General features: G+C 32.1%; 1 protein-coding gene across 2 annotated transcripts in view; it reads left to right on the top strand.

Annotated features, from left to right (window-relative positions):
- The first annotated feature begins 3098 nt into the window (after positions 1-3098).
- LOC145293949 (solute carrier organic anion transporter family member 2A1-like) overlaps positions 3099-18013 on the top strand; it is a 112203-nt gene continuing 97288 nt past the window's right edge. Inside the window, exon 1 of one of the 2 annotated variants that reach the window (XM_080140815.1) lies at positions 3099-3275. The gene's annotated coding sequence lies outside the window, so the exon portion shown is untranslated. Of the gene's footprint in view, positions 3276-6230; positions 6706-18013 lie in introns of those variants that run through there. The other variant, XM_080140813.1, reaches the window with a different exon arrangement.

Consider the following 18013-nt stretch of genomic DNA (forward strand, 5'->3'; position numbering starts at 1 on the left):
GTTAAGTTGATATCGTTTCGGCAAGCCACATTAATAATTTGGCATTCATTGGTCTTTTTGTTCACAACTACAATATCTGGTTTCCTGTGAGTTATCTCTTGGTCACACCGAATCATAAAATCCCAGAGAATCTTAATGTCCTCATTTTTCATTACTGCTTCTGAGTGATGTTGGAACCACTTGTTTGTCACTTGAATTCCAAACTTGTGGCACAAACTCCAATGCAGAGTTTCATGTACTTTATAATGGCGACGTTTGTACTCTTTCTGAGCAAGTGGAGAACACACACTAACAATGTGTGACACTGTTCCAAGAGTTACACCACACAGTCTACACTTATCAGAACAGTCTTTCCCAAAGATGTTTCTACTGATTGCGTTAGTGTTTAGTGTCTGCTCCTGAGCAGCAAATATAAGACTTTTTGTCTCTCTTTTCAAGTCACATAAATGCGACATAAATATGACTTGAAAAGAGAGACAGAAAGTATTATATTTGTTGCTCAGGAGCAGACACAAAATACTAATGCAATCAACAGAAACATTCCACGTGTCCTGAAATTTTAGTGCCTTAGTATATCACTCAAACTGACCATGAAGTTTCATCCTTACCAACTCAGTCGACTTTTCTGCTTTGATTCTTTCCTTTTCTTTCCTTATACTTCTGCTTATCTTCCAGTGATTCTGTATACAGCTCTTCCTTTTTCGCCACTGCTGCAAGTAACACTTCATGACTTTAGCCAGTTTGTGGTGCACACTTCAAAGCTCTCCCCTGACGCATTCCTCAATCCCAATCAGCGATCTTCCTCCTTTCTTCCTTGTGATGCACACTAGAATTTAGGTGAAGTGCTCCATACTTTACTAACAATTTCCGCGTGTCTCTAACCAGCTTTTTCATTTCTTCCTGTGTCCATCCTATAAAAGCAGCACTGCACCGAATTACAGCAACCGCTCATTAATTGATGGATGTGAACAAGTTCCTACTGTTCGGTCGAGATTTCAGAAGCAGTTTGAGTTCTTTTTATATACACTTCTTCTTCTTCTTCTTCTTCTTCTTCTTCTTCTTCCTATTATTATTATTATTATTATTATTATTATTATTATTATTATTGTTGTTATTATTATTATTATTATTATTATTATTATTATTATTTACTCACTAAGAGTAGTCACGCAAGCCATCATCTCTTTGAGAACAACTTGTGGTGTTCTTTGGAGTCTGAGTGACAATAAGTCTCCCAAATTTCCAGTACTCTCCACCTTTTCCGATAACCTTTTACAGAAGAACGTGCGTTATCGCAACAGCCGCTAACCATTGATTTCTCGTTGGCAGCAACCATTGGTCTTCACTGGAATTTGGGTGGCAATAACCCTCCCCAAGACCCCAGTCCTCTTTGCACTCAACTAGCGGCGGTCTAGTTGGTGCTTTCTCTCCTCTGCCTTTATTATTATTATTATTATTATTATTATTATTATTATTATTATTATTATTATTATTATTATTATTATTATTTATACGCTAGGAATTCTTACACAGGCCAGCATCAGAGATAACAGTACTCTACACATTGCATTTCATATGTGACAATTAAAGTGTCTCATTAAAACAAATGAGAGTGGAAAATAATGCAGCAGCGTTTTATTATTATCATTATCATCATAATCGTCATCGTTATTATTATCACCATTATCATCATCATTATCATCATCATCATTATCGTGATCATCATCATCATCATTATCATCATCATTACCATCATCATTATCATCATCATCATCATCATTATCATCATCATTATTATCATTACCATCATCATTACAATCATCATCATTATCATCATCATCATCATCATTATTATCATTACCATTATCATCATCATCATCATCATTATTATTATCATCATCATTATTATCATTACCATCATCATCATCATTATCATCTTCATTATTATCATTACCATTATCATCATTATTATGATCATCATCATCATTATTATCATCATCATCATTACCATCATCATTACCATCATCATCATTATCATCATCATTATTATTATGATCATCATCATCATCACCATTATTATTATCATCATCATTATTATCATTACCATCATCATCTGTTGTACTCACTGGAAGTTTTCACACAGGTTTCATCAAAGATTTCTATCAACAACCTGTGGTATTTCCTAGAGTTTGAGTGACAGCAAGTTTCCCCAAATTTCCATGACCCCCCACCTCTTTCGATAACCTTTGCAAATGTATTTGCATTATCACAACAACTGTTTACCATTAACTTCTCGTTGCTAACAGCCATTGGTCTTCATTGGAATTTAGGTGGAAATAAGATCCCAGTCCTCTTCGCACTCTTCCAGTGGAAGTCTGGCTAGTGCTTTCTCTCCTCGGTCTTTCCATCCTCCTTCACCCTTCACAACTATTTGGTGTGGTGTCAGTTAAGGCCGACACTTTGAGGGGGTTAACTTACAATTATACAGTTTCAGCTTTCTTGATCCTACGTGGTGTTTTTTTCTGGAGCAGTTTCTAAATATCCGGTCAGTGCCTGCAGTTTCCGCACTGAAGAGTTTACCTTAATATTTCAGCCGTTTTCATTATTATCTGTTGTCTCTTTTTATCCACCCTTGCGATTTCAGTCAATTCCATTCTTTTTTTTTATTTCTTTTTCAAATTATCATCGTTATTATTATTATTATTATTATTATTATTATTATTATTATTATTATTATTATTAAAATGAACGAGTCATCCATTTAGTTATCGTGCAAAGACGGAATACCCACCTGTTGGAAAACAGATAGACATCCGTAATATAGAGTGAATAAAATACAGATATAAACAGAATGACAGAATGATAGATTAGGAATTAACTGGGGTAGAGTGTAAAAGAAACAGAGGGGAGAGAAAGAAAAAAAAACAGAGAGAAAGACAAAGGCAGAGACAGAAGGTGTAGAGAGGAAGGAGGATAAAAAAGGAGGAGGGAGAGATAATGACACCATGAGATAAATCTAATCTTTAAACATTAACATGTTAACAACAATACAGATGAACTTCCAGACTGTAATTTAAAACAGATGCAACTGCTGACTTATCAGACAGCGACGGGCGGGATTCCCCACGCCACTACGGACATACAGTCACCCGGAATAATAACTTTTATAGGAGTGTGCGCTTACTTAACGTGTTGGCTTCTCAAAATCACACTTGATTTTACGTCTAATCTCCTGGCAAGTCGGTAAATAATATGTTTTATCCAAAGACAGACAAGTATGTGTTTCTTATTGAACTTTTTCATCATGTAATATTCAATAAGTTTCGTGTGTGTGTGTGTGTGTGTGTGTGCGCGTGCGTGCGCGTGCGTGCGCGTGCGTGCACGTGCGTGCGCGTGCGCGTTGTAGGAGTTCCAAGAAGGAGCACGTTGGTTTGGTTTCAACTAAATTAAACTGGAAAAGAGCAAATACAGTGAACTTTCGCAAGATTACGAGGTACCTTCAATAAGTTTCCAGACTTTTTTTTTTTTTTGTACAGGCATTTAAAATTGTCGTAGACTCGTGAAAATTCATGTTCTTTCTATACATCTTATTAGATAACTGACCAATTTTTATGATTTCAGGTTCAAATGAACAGCTACATCTGGAATTGGAATACACCCTACGATTGTCACAGCTGGTGAAATTCAAAAATACAATCTGGAGGTGAGAACACTTTAGAAGAACGATATGCAATAAAATGTTGTTTTAAACTTTGAACAAAGATGACACAGAGACGTATTGAACACTTCAGATAGCTTTTGGGCCATCTAGCATAAATCGAACATCAGGTTTTGAGTGGCATAAGAGATTCAAGAATGTATGGAGTCTGTGAGGGATGATGACAGGCGTTAGAAGAGTAAGGAAGTCAGAACCAAAGAGTTGATTGGCCAAATAAAGAATTTCATAGATAAGGACTGCTGTGTGTCTATAGAGATAATAAGTGTACAGTTTAATGTCAGTGTGAGAACTGTATACACAATTATTTGTGAGGAGCTGAAGATGCGGAAGATTTGTGTAGACGCAGCAGTCCACAACTCCATTTTTGTCACAGACTATTTGACCAAGATGAGCATCAAGACAGTTCCCCACCCTCCCCATAGTCCAAACCTTGCTCCTTATGACTTTTGAATATTCCCTAAGCTCAGGGAAAACCTTACAGGCTGTCGTTATGAGACAATTGAGGAGATGAAAGAGGCTGTGACGAGGGTTATTAAAATGCTCACACAAGAGGATTCCCATCTGACCTTCCAGAAGTTGTTGCAACGGTACAACCTTTGAATTAGAGTAATTACTTTTAAGGGACTAAAGTTTCATGTGTGTACTATCAATTAAAGTGCCCATATGGAAAAAGGCTGGAAACTTATTGAAGGCACATCGTGTGTTCCTAGCATCGCTAAACAAACAAGGTTTGATAATTTACATATGACGTCTACATAATTAGAAAATTTTTGAAAATTCATTACGGGGAGGGGGCGATTAGCTTCAAATTCCCTTACATACAATTAATAAAGAAAAAGAAATATAGCTGCCTTGAAACAATCCACTGAGGTAGAGGATAACTGAATATTACAAATCAAAATGTCACGCTCCTAAATCTAATCGCCTGTTTCATTTGGGAACAATTCATTTCAAAGTGGGTAAAGTCAAAACGTTTATCTTAACAACACCAGTACATCTTCAATTATTTTTTTCGGATTGTATTTAAAGAATACAAAGACAGACGATTGGTTAGTTGTTTGGGTTTTACGGCATATCAACTGTTGTGGGATCATTTTATGTCAAAACTGCACATATGTTTTGCTTGTCCAGGTGTGGTTTTGAGAAGTCAGCGCACTAGAATAAGCACATCTTAGTCTATAAAAAGGCCTGAGCAGCCCTATCGCTACCATTCCCTGGTAGGAGTATAGGAGTCACAAATACATATTTATTTTCTTTTGTGAAAACAAAAGTCCCTGCTAGGCGATTTGGTCACGCACTAACAAATCGGCTTGCAAGATGCATTGATCTCAGCTATCCCCGGAATAACTGCTTCAGCCCCTATGGGGATCACGGTCGGTCAGTAAAGACAACCTTGACAGCAACGAGAACAGATGTTCCCTTTCTCTATTTCACTCTCCTGTCCACTTTTCCCTGGCTAAACCCCAAATATAAAGTTTCGCAAGAGTTCGAATACCCTATATATAAAGTTTCATGTCTGTAGACCAAAAACTGACAGAGGAGTTTCGTGGGCACATTTTTTAAACAAATATATATATATATATATATATATATATATATATATATATATATATATATATATATACGTATATATATATATATATATATACAGAGAGAGAGAGAGAGAGAGGTTTGTGTTTACAATGACATTTTTACGCAAATATTACGCAAGTTAATTAATTTAAATGAATGTTTAAAAGAATATACAAATTAGCTAGATCTTTTATAATTTCACGACCCATATAACAAAGTTGTATTTTCTTTTTAAATAAATAGAAAAAAGGATTTTTTTTAAATGAATATCAATGCACACAAAGAATTTTATATATATTATATTTATATATATATATATATATATATATATATATATATATATATATATATATATATATATATATATATATATATATATATAAAATTCTTTGTGTGCATTAAAAAAATCCTTTTTTCTATTTATTTAAAAAGAAAATACAATTTAGTTATATGGGTCGTGAAATTATAAAAGATCTAGCTAATTTGTATATTCTTTTAAACATTCATTTAAATTAATTAACTTGCGTAATATTTGCGTAAAAATATATATATATATATATATATATATATATATATATATATATATATATATATATATATATATATATATATATTGCCTGTTATATAGTTAACAAGTTTGGGGTTGGCTTGGTTTTAAGTTAACTAAAAAAGTTGTTTAAGGGAACAGAGGAAATAACTATTGAATGTTATTATTCTTTTCGCTTCTAACACTGCAATGATTTTTTGCAACAATTTTTTAATCGGCCTTTTTTAACGGAAAACACGTCTCTATTTTTGTCAACCAACCGCTACCTTTTCATGTGAAATTGTGACGTTCACATCACACACCTACAAAAAAAGAAAGAAAATATTTCTTTTTTTCTTTCTTTCTTATGTGTAATAAACGGTTTTTTTTTTCTTTTTTCTTTTCTCTTTTTTTATTCTTCTTGGTAACACATTCGAGCTTTCCATCTCCGGAAAAACAGAGAAGGAAACATCCTATCTTCTCCCCCCCCCCTCCCCGATGTTTGTAAATTGAACTTATTCCACTAAAAAAAAAAAAAAAAAAAAAAAACGAAGTCGATGAAAACTTTAGTTTTCAATATATCCGCGTCCGGTCGTGGTAGCGGTAGCAGTCAGCAAGTCTAGTAATAATATCTTTATTTATTTTGCTACAGAATGCTAGTGGGATTGTGGACAAAGGATAGTTTCGTGTAGGTCGTTTTTTTTGTTTTTTTTTTTTCTCGCTGATTATTTTTTTTTTTAATTGCTTCGTCGACGATAAAAGGATCGCAGCTTTATTTTTTTAGTTCGTGTGTGTTTTTTACTTAATCTCTGACACTCCCCTACCTCATATTGGATATTTATTTCTAAAAAAAAAAACTTCTTTTTTTTAAAGCCGACTTTGATTTTAGGTAAGTTCATAACTTTCAATTTAGTTCTTTTTTTATTTATTTATGTATTTATTTATTTATTTATTTGTTTGTTTGTTTGTTTGTTTGTTCGTTATCGATTTTATGACCTGAGTCATCTAAACGCCTTACTGGGACAAACAACAGGTTGCAGCCATTCTGGTGACGGCGATTCGGAAGTAGGGTCGGATTCAGCGTTAATTAATTTCTTTCTACAAAAAAAAATTAAGAAAAAAAAATTTAAACTTAGGTTTACGGTTTCTTTCTTGAACTCATTTTCGTTTCATAGTAAAGATTTAATTTGTAAAACGAGTGTATTTCATCTTCTTTAACCTGGTTCGTTAGACCTTTTCGTAAAAACAAATAAAAGTTAAAGTTTAAATGTGGGTAATTAATACAAAGCTGGTTTGCACAAGCTTTGTCTCATGCGGAACTATGACTGTAATCAGTAATCGTTACCAAACTTGTATATCTGTATTTAACACACACACGCACACATCATCCACATACACACACACATGTATAGTCATCAAGATATAGTACTGTTTCGCTGTTCCACAGCTCAGAACAGCGAAACAGTACTGTATCTTAAATTAAAGGATTGCTATAAATAAAAGGTGAAAAAGAACATTTTCATATAGCCGCAGCCACACGTGAAAAAGAACATTTTCATATAGCCGCAGCCGCACTGATGAGCCTCATCAGTGCGGCTGCGCGGGCTGCGGCTATATGAAAATGTTCTTTTTCACCTTTTATTTATAGCAATCCTTTAATTTATGAAGCTCAATGTAATTACAGAGCATATAAAATATATATCTGTGTGTGTGTGTGTGTGTGTGTGTGTTGTGTGTGTGTGTGTGTGTGTGTGTGTGTGTGTGTGTGTGTGTGTGTGTGTGTGTGTGTGTGTGTGTGTTACGTTTGAGAAAATTTATGCACATTTATAATATGTGATTTTACCCTAATCGGGAAAAATAACAACTTATAGTTAAATATTTAGAGATTTGTAGAGAATCGGAATCGGTAATTTTATCGGAATCGGGAATTTAGTACGGAATTGGCAATTCTATCGGAATCGGGAAAATGTTGGAATCGTCTCATATATATATATATATATATATATATATATATATATATATATATATATATAAGGAGAGTATTTCTTTGAAACTCCGCGGATTAAGGACTATCCACTTATCTTGTGCTTCCTTTTTAAAATTAAATATCTTTTTAACTCTTTTTCAAGATGTCTTTTAACATGTTTTATTAATCATTTGTTCATATTATAAGCTCTATTTCCTTTTTGGTTTTATTGAGCTTTTACATCTGGTTGAGATTACTTTACTTGTAAATATTAACTCTTTAATATTTATAATATATTTTAAGTTTACCATTTTGATTACCTTGGTAAACTTATTGTAATTTTTATTTATATATATATATATATATATATATATATATATATATATATATATATATATATATATATATTAGTGTAACCAGAATAAAGAGGCCCGAATATAAAAAAAAACGGATATAAGAGAGATTTTCTCTGGTCCCAAATTAGAGCCTGTGTTAATACACAATGTAACCCGGATATAAGAACCTCGGATATAAGTGTAACCCTGGTATAAGAGAGTTTCCGGGGGGGGGCGGATAAGAAGGCCCTTATATCTGGGTTACACTCCGTGTGTGTGTATATATATATATATATATATATATATATATATATATATATATATATATATGTATATGATATATATATATATATATGTATATAATATATATATATATATATATATGTGTGTGTGTGTGTGTGTGTGTGTGTGTGTGTGTGTGTTGCTATGATTTTCTAGATGTTAATCAGATGAAATTGTGCTCAATAAGAAGTAGATCTGTATAATAGTATAATTTTCTTTATTAATACAAACACTAATGAGGGGCTCGGTCGTAAAATACGCTTAAATATATTTTAATTTATGCAGATTTCGTGTTTATTATTACAGAGCCAATTCTTTATTGAATATTATATTGTACCTAATATATAGTAGTGATTTCAAAAGTTTTTTTTTTTAAATGATTTGGGTGCTATCACTTAAAACGCTCCATCCCAGTTCCCTATCGTTTGAGCTATCAACAGATAGATAAGAAATAGGTATGGGCATTAATGGCGGAAAACTGATAAGGGGACATAGTTTTGAATGCAGAGTTATCAAAATTTTTTTGTTGGTTTCTGATTACTTTTTGATTGTATTTGAAAGATTAAAGCCTAAAATTAATTTCCAAAATAACAAAAACATTTGTACACGTGAAAAAAATTAATAATGAAAAATGTTTTCATGGAGATATTCGGAAACTTAAAAATTCAGTTAAATTTTAAAAATCCTTTGAAAGATTAATATTAGTTTTTTGGTACTATTTCAAAGATAATTAATCAAGTGCAGTCATATGATATCGAATTAAATTTAAAAAAAACTCCTTGTTTCCTCAAAAAAAGCTTAATTCACTCCCAAAATTGAGATTCTTGCTTCGCAGAAACAGAACAAACGAAATCGTTTAAGAATGGGTTCTACCGAAGCCCAAAATGTAAGAAAGCCAAAGGCTGTCTAAAAATGATGCCAGGTAGTTAGAGAGAGGTAGGGACTGCTGGTTTTCGGGTTTTCTCAGTCATGCCTCCGTACATTTCTATCGTGAACGCTTGTATAATTTTTACCATTTTTTTAATTTAATTATTTTTCTGTGTTCCTACTTTTTAATTCAAATTATTTTTTATTTTCCAAGATTATATCAAAATGATGTTACGCTGAAGATTACGCATTCATTTGGGCAAGGAAAATATTAGAATCTTACATATAAAAAAATTACACTAGAAATATAATCTTTAAAAAAAACAAAATATTTTTTGCGATTGTAATTTTTTGGTGTGTAAAAATATTAAAAAATAATGCTTAATTCAATGATAATATCAGTCGTTCGGGAAATTAATTTTTCTTCGAGTTACCCCGAATTCGTTAATACGCACTTTAGGGGCTTTTTTCATAATATTTGTGAAAAAAATTAATTTTTCTTTTATTGTTACAATTTACGACGGTTTATTTTCATAAAAAAGCAATAATAAATTCATTCATTTTTGTTTTACTACTGAAAACCATAACTTTAGTAAAGGTGTTTTCTGTTTAAACAAAATAATACATTTCCACAAAGATTCAAAGAAAAATAATGGATTCATTGTATTCCGTAATCATTATTTAATAAATACTGGAAGATTCTTTAAAATTGATTAATTTCCTGATTTTTGGTAAATTTCAAAGTAAGGAGAAGGGTCAAAATGTTTATACACAGACACACTCATACATACATGTACAGTTTGATTTATATAAAAAATAATAATTATAAAGCCATTAATGTTTGTATGAAAAAAAAATTACGCAAGATAGATATATGAAGTAATGATATATAATTCAGAACAATTCGATTTCCAAATGCAAAAAATGAAGGTTAAATAAAAGAATGGTATCGTGTGTGTGTGTGTGTGTGTGTGTGTGTGTGTGTGTGTGTGTGTGTGTGTGTGTGTGTGTGTGTGTGTGTGTGTGTGTGTGTGTGTGTGTGTGTGTGTGTGTGTGTGATTACAATAATGGAAATAGTATTCCAACGAAATAGAGAAATGAAAAGGAAGAAACCAAGTTATGTGTTCATCAACGTTTCGTCTTTATTGCGAGACTTTCTCTGGATGAATAGAATTAATAAAACGAAGCACCAATGCAAATATTTGAAAATATATTTCCAATTTCCAATGCAAGCATATACGCTGTTCCTTGCCAAAATTGGCATCATATATACGTTGGTGAAACCCAACGTAGATTAGAGAAAAGGCTCAATGAACATAAAAGAGATATAAGAAATAGCAATTCTCTGGATGCATTATTCTCTCATTCATTGCAGCATAATCATACTTTTGACTTCAAACAAGCAAAATATAATTAAATTCCTTTCAAATAAGCCGCGACGGAGTCTTATTGAATCAGCTCTTATCACAAATTCAAGCTCAATTAAACAATGAGATTTCCATAATGTACCGCCATTAATAAACAAACGTCTATTAAAAGAACAAAATTTAATTTCAGACATAGGTTAACTCTTTCACACTATAAAAAACACCACCTATATTTATTAACACATACAATCAGTCAATAAATTCAATAACAAAAATACACTCATTTGATTTCAGATTCACGTCCATATTTGAATTATAACGGATATATTCGTTCGAAAATAACATGAATTGAATCATATCTTTTTAAATATATTAACGGCTATATGACGTTATTAAAAAATCTTACTTTTTTCACAACACTATGCCCCCCCTTTTTTTAATTTCCAACGACTTTTCCGTTTTCATTGCATCAAAATATATTTTCAAATATTTGTACTGTTGTTTTGTTTTCTTAATTTCTTTCATCCAGAGGAAGTCTCGCAATAAAGACGAAACGTTTATGAGCACATAACTTGGTTTCTTCCTTTTTATTTCTCTCTATGTATATGTATAACATACGTATATATGTATTACATAGAAAAATGCGAGCATGAAAAGTACTATGGTTAAGATTAAACTTAGAAAGGTACAAGGACTCGTTGTAAAATCTGGAAAAGAAAAAGACAGGATATTCTAGTAAAAAATATTGGAGCATTAAGAATTTATATATAATGTTAAATTGATTTTTTTTTAATTCTTAATGCTGCAATATTTTAAGTTATAAATTTATTGCATTTTTTACTTGAATATGTTGTCTTTTTCTTTTCCAGTTTTAACAACTAGTCCTTTTACTTTTCTAAGTATAATCTTAACCATATCACTTTTCATGCTCGCATTTTTCTAAGTAATCCATGTTTATACAGGCTTTGCTTGGAAATAATATGTTCTTCTTCGTGTTCAATATCATACGCATTGTCAACAATCCCCAAAAAGTTATTACCAACTTCTTAAATTGATTAAATAAAAAATCTAATAAAAGACGTTATTAAGTAAATAAACAGAAAGAAGGGACAAAGAGAGAGAAACAGAATTAACGGGCGACGTCGTAAGCGAAAGATTATCAGCCCTAGCACAGCAAAAAAAAGAGAAACAGAATTAACGGGCGACGTCGTAAGCGAAAGATTATCAGCCCTAGCACAGCAAAAAAAAAAGAGAAACAGAATTAACGAGTGACGTCGTAAGCGAAAGATTATCAGCTCTAGTACGGCAATAAGCATCACTTTTATTAATTCTCTCTATATAACCCAAATAAGATGGCATGCGATCGACATTCCCGCTATAATTTATGAAGGTGTCGACGACAAAGAAGTTGCTATGATAACCAACAGCCAACCAGAAGAAATGATCTCTAAAACGCCAATGTTGAATAAGTTTCTATGGTAACCAACAGCCAAAGAAGAACCCGTCTCACGTTCCTTACTTATTCTGAAGACTTTTGAACACTAGTAATTTTATTATAACTTTTGTTTTAATGAACGAAAATTGAAAAAAAAAAATTTATTTCAAAATATAGCTGAGAAGGTGACCTATGAACTATAAAAATTGTTGGAAATTTGGTCGCAAAATGAATGAGAGTTGAAGCTTTAAAGCAGTTCTAAATGAATAAAACTAACACTTAACCAAATATAAGTATGGGTGTAGTACATTCTCATATATACGTGTATATGCATACATATAATACATACATGTTTATAATCCACATATTAAAAGACACGCGCACTTAAAAACAAATTTACAAACAAAAACGGCTACTTTTAGTGTTATATATATTTATATACATATATATAATATTACGTATATGATATCTATGTTATATATATATATAGTATTATGTATATGATATCTATGTTATATATATATAGTATTATGTATATGATATCTATGTTATATATATATATATATATATATATATATTCATATATATATATATATATATATATATATATATATATATATATATATATATGAATGAGAAGATGGTCGCACACTTAAAGAAACTTATATTTAAATAAAGTTTAAATGAAAAATTTGAAAAACCTTTAAGTGTCGAATGTAATGATAAAATCATTTTTATTTATTTTTTTATTTATTTGGGGGGGGGGCAATATTTCGCTTATAAGTAGCCTCATCAGGGTAGGAAGTCTTATCTGTGAGTTATTTTTTTCTTTCTTTTTTCTTTTCTTCATTTTGGTGTTATGGTGGAGGTAATGCCTAGGAGTAAAAGATAATAGAAAGATTCGTCTTGTTTCGGTAGAACCACGTGTATTATGCTCCGGTTTGCGAGCGGGAATTTATTGAGAAGATGTATGTTTATGTATGTATATTTATATTATATATATATTATATATATTTGATATATTATATATATTATATGTATTACATATATTATATATATTTATATATACGTATATATGTGTGTTTTTGTATATCATAAATTATATGATATATGATACCAAGCAGAGATGCAAAAAACAAAAGTTCGCTAGTTGTAGAAATAAGCAGAATCCAAAGTTTATTCATCTATTACTGTAAAAATGATTCAGCAAGGATTGTAAAAAAATTAAAGAGTAAAAGAAAAAGTGCAAAAAGTACTAAATTAAAGTAATCAGTCAAAGGTGCATATATCGGTTCATAATGGCGTTCAAATCCGATGTACTAACGAAATACTCTTTGACCTTTTTCACAACAATTTTTAAATTCGCTTTTGGAAGCAATGGATAATGCTTTCAATTCGGTCTATTTCTCCATTAGGTGAACCTTCTGTGTTTATATACTCGGGGTTTCTAAAAAATATGAATTTTTCTTTGTTTTTTGGGGTTTTTTTTTTTTGGGGTTTTTTTAAACGACATCTATTTTTGTTTATTTACTATGCAGCGATTAATGTTGCGCTCTGTTTAGTGAATTGAAAAAAAAAGCGGTCAGTTGACATAAATACATAATTCAAAACATTTTGTTTGCTGAATGAATAATATCTTACAAAGATTGAAATTAATATATGATGATGCAAACCTTATGTATAGAACCCTTTTTCCAATTTTGATCAACATTCATTAAATTATTTTGATTCTAGATTTTTTTTTTTTAAATATAATGCTTAAGATTAAATGGTCTTTATAAGAAATTAAAATTCAGAGAATCTTGTTTAATTAGTGTCTGAATGACTAGGGATCAAATTCATGACAAATTGAATATTCAAATAGGAAGATGTGCTAATACAGCCCTAGAAAAGGTGACATGATTCCATTTCCGTTTGATGAAAACCGGTTTCCTTCTTTATGTGGACCATCTACTAGTTGGCCAGTTGTGTATCCAAGAGTGATAGCAGCCTTCTATCATGACTGAAAGTGACACAATGTTCTACGAGCAAGATCGGAGACGCGCGTGTGTACAACTCATGCTTTCTACCGATCCAAGTTATGACAACAGGACCATTGCCAGCACCCTCAAAACGCATCGCTGGATTTCCACGAATAACAGGGAAGTGCCCAGGATGATGAAAAACGAAGTTTCCAGCGCCGTTTTTGGTATTTGCTGCGGTTTCAAGGGGGGGGGCACGTCATGTCACCTCACACCTTTGAATTCAGCTTGAAAGTCAACACCAAAGTGTACCTGGATGTGCTTAAAGTTTGATGATCCCCTGATGACATCAGGTGCCCGCTGGCAGATCCTGGGTGTGGCAGCAGAACTCGGCGCCGGTCCACACGTCCAAAGAGACCCAGGCTTGGCTTCAGAAGGAGTGCTACGACTTTGTACCCTTCTCTCACTGCCTCTCCCCTCCTAACCCTAACCCTAACCATTGCTCTCCCGACCTGAACCCGCTGGACTACTTTGTTTGATCATACGTTGAGAACATCACCAATATGATCCAACCGCCGAGTATTTGCCGAACTCCCACCGGCGCTTGTGAAAAAGGCATGCTCCCAGTTCCGGACCCTATCGAAGCGGTAATTGAGGCTGAAGCCGACTACATTGAATAGAGGTGATCTCTACGACATAATCAAGTTACTTAAATTTATTTTTCCAATAAAAGTTTTAAAATAGAGCTGCAAAGTTGTTTTCTTTAGGACGACAACTTTATCGTTCCAGTCTGTATTATGACTCTTAAAACCTATTTAAAATATTACAATAAATGACATTTGAAGAATATTAATGGATGCTTAATGCCTCTTTTAAAATTAATTTCGGGAAATTAAGCACCGGAAAATTAGGAATTTTTTTTTACAAGTTTGGAAGCTTCGGTAATGATAGAATAACATCGTTTGATATTAGACTTTAGGACAGTTCTTGAGGGGGGCATATTTTAAATAGAATTACCCCTTCCAAATAAAAATTATATTTGAAAAATATATGGTTAAAAATATGTACTGTTATTTTTAAGCAAGTAAAATCGATTTTTCCACATGTTCGTTCTAACGACACAGTATTTTTTTTCAATTATTATATTAATAGAAAAGGTACATGATAAGTTTAAAGAGATAAACAGTTTATTCATAGGCAATATGTATATATTTCCCCTATTAAATACTAATCGATTTTAAGTTTAAAAATTCTTAATGTCATGATCTTTATATCTATCTATATATCTATAAAAGTGAACGCGTCTGTGTGTCGTGCGTGTCTATGTATATTTCCCTACGCAATAACTCTGTCAATTTTTAGTCTACAGACTCGAAATTTGATATACATGGTACTGAGATTTGGGAAAATCTATGTGATCGGTTTTCGGCCAGAAATTTAGCTTTTAAGGGGTCAAAGTTCAACGATTTGACCTTTGAGAACTCTACCAAACTCCTACGGCAATTTTGGGTCTAAACACTTGAAATTTTAAATAAAGATTCCTTGGACATGTATCTAACTTAATAACTTGATTTGAGTCGAAAACAATAAATTCTAAGGGGTCATAATGGAGGTGAAATTTTTTAAAATTGACTTTTTTTTTTCCTCAGCATACACCTCTAAACACCGGGGCAACGCCGGGCACCCATGCTAGTATATATATATATATATATATATATATATATATATATATATATATATATATATATATATATATATATATAAAAGGAGTAGATAGGCAGTGTCTATCGCCCGGCTTCCATACTCCTTTGCCTATTAGCTAGGCCTAAAGGTCGAATCACAGGGAGTCGGCAGACCTTCAGTGGTCGATCTTGTTTCCTGACTAGGGCAATGAACGCCGTTTTCCCCACTCCCGACACATCCCAACGTGAACCGACATCTTGCTGCCCAACTCCCTACGCAGTACCCCTGATGCCTATGACCCTGATAGTAGCCCCCTACAACAAAGTGGCAAGTAGCCTTGTTTGGAGTGAAAATGTAATAAAAAAAAAAAATATATATATATATATATATATATATATAGTGAGAGAGAGAGAGAGAGAGAGACAGACAGAGAGAGAGAGAGGAAGCGGGAGAGAAAGAACACAATTTAAGGCTGTAAATTATATTTTACATAAATTTATTGTTCGGCAGAATACTCAAACAAGAAATATTAAAATTTCTTTAATCCGCGGAGTTTTAAAGCAATGTGTTCTTCTCATCAGATAAAAGGAATGTTATAGCATAAATTGAAACAGCATCATATGAAAACTAGTTATATATGTAAAAAAAAGTAGTTCATGAAATGGAGAAAAAGAGATGAAAAATAAAAAAGTGAATTAAAAATCAAAGATTAAAAAACAAGATGAAATGATATTGAGTGGTTAAGTAATTTCAAGACCATTTAAAAAGTTGACAAAATGATCCAAAGTCAAAATCCAAAATGTGTGTAATCCAGGTCTGTAAAAAAAAATAGTGGCCAAGCCGCTTGTTTACAAGCAAACAGCGAACCTAACATTTACAGCCAATTAAGTAACAGGTTAGATTATTTACGACAGTGCTCTATAACATCAATAATGATTAATTTAGTATTTAATAGGGGAACAAGTCATATTTACACATTCCAAAGGTGTATTTTTCCCCCCGGATTACATGCTTTGTACAAAATAGATTTTAAGTCGAAAGCATTCCTTATTTAATATTATTTTTTTTAAAAAAACTGCATAAAATCATATTTATCGCTTTTACACAATTTTTTTTTCACATTATGTTTGCCCTTTCGAACTCGTCATTAACAAAAAGAAAAGTAGTGAATTAGAATTCTATTACGAGATTTAATTATGAAGTAGTCACACAAGCCATCATCATTAAAAAATGCTCTTTGAGAACAACTTGTGATATTCTCTGGAGTCTGAGTGACAACAAGTCTCCCCAGATTTCCAGTACTCTCTATTTCTTCCGATAACCTTTGCAAAAGAATTTGCGTTATCGCAACATCCGCTTACCATTGATTTCTGGTTGGCAGCGACCATTGGTCTTCACTGGAATTTGAGTGGCAGTAAGACTCCTCAAGGTCCTAATCCTCTTTGCACTAAATTCATCGGAGGTCTGGTTAGTGCTTTCACTCCTCCGGGTTTTTTTGTTTGTTTGTTTGTTTGTTTTTTGTTTTTGTTTTTTTTGTTTTGTTTTTTTTTTTTTGTTTTTTTCATTTTGTTGATATTTATTTACCTCCCACGCCTGGAAGATTAGACACTAGGTTCGGAAAGTGGGATTGAAGAGCCAGAGCCCCCATCCTAAGAAGGAGCACTTTGGCGTGGAAAAAATGTTTGGGCATTATCTGATTACAAGTAAACTAATCCCTTCTCAAGGGAAGAAGGCAAAGCCTGGGAGGATGGACCTCGTAGAACTGCACAAAACCAGCATTACATCGAAATCATCAGGGAAAAATCATTTCAGAAATGACATATACTCTGTTGGTTTTGGTGCCGAGAACAAAAATGGCAAATTGACCGGAAACCTTTTAAAAATTAGTTATAGTTCTATAACTATTTGGATTAATTAACAATTTAATGACCAAATGATATTATAATTAACTTTCAAACAAACAGCGTAATTTATAAAAGAACCCCCCCCCCAAAAAAAAAGAAATTATAAAGACTTATGATAGATGCAATTAGATTTTAATAAAATTGATTTTTATTCTTAAATTATATTTCTTGCGATGAAATAAATTCTTGATTTATTTTATAAGAAAATGTAAGTCGGTGTTTTCATCGCTGATGGTCATCGTTGCTTAAAAATAGATTTAACTAAAACTTTATTTACTAGTTTGTTTGTTTTTCCTTCTTTTTAAATTGTTGTATCACTATTTTTCTTGTTTACGAAGAAACCGAAATGCATTATGAAAGATTTAATTATCTTTAATAGCTGCAACCACTGAAACAA

Source organism: Euprymna scolopes, chromosome 15 (assembly GCF_053919585.1).
Source record: "Euprymna scolopes isolate OS-2025 chromosome 15, ASM5391958v1, whole genome shotgun sequence".
NCBI lineage: Eukaryota > Metazoa > Mollusca > Cephalopoda > Sepiida > Sepiolidae > Euprymna > Euprymna scolopes.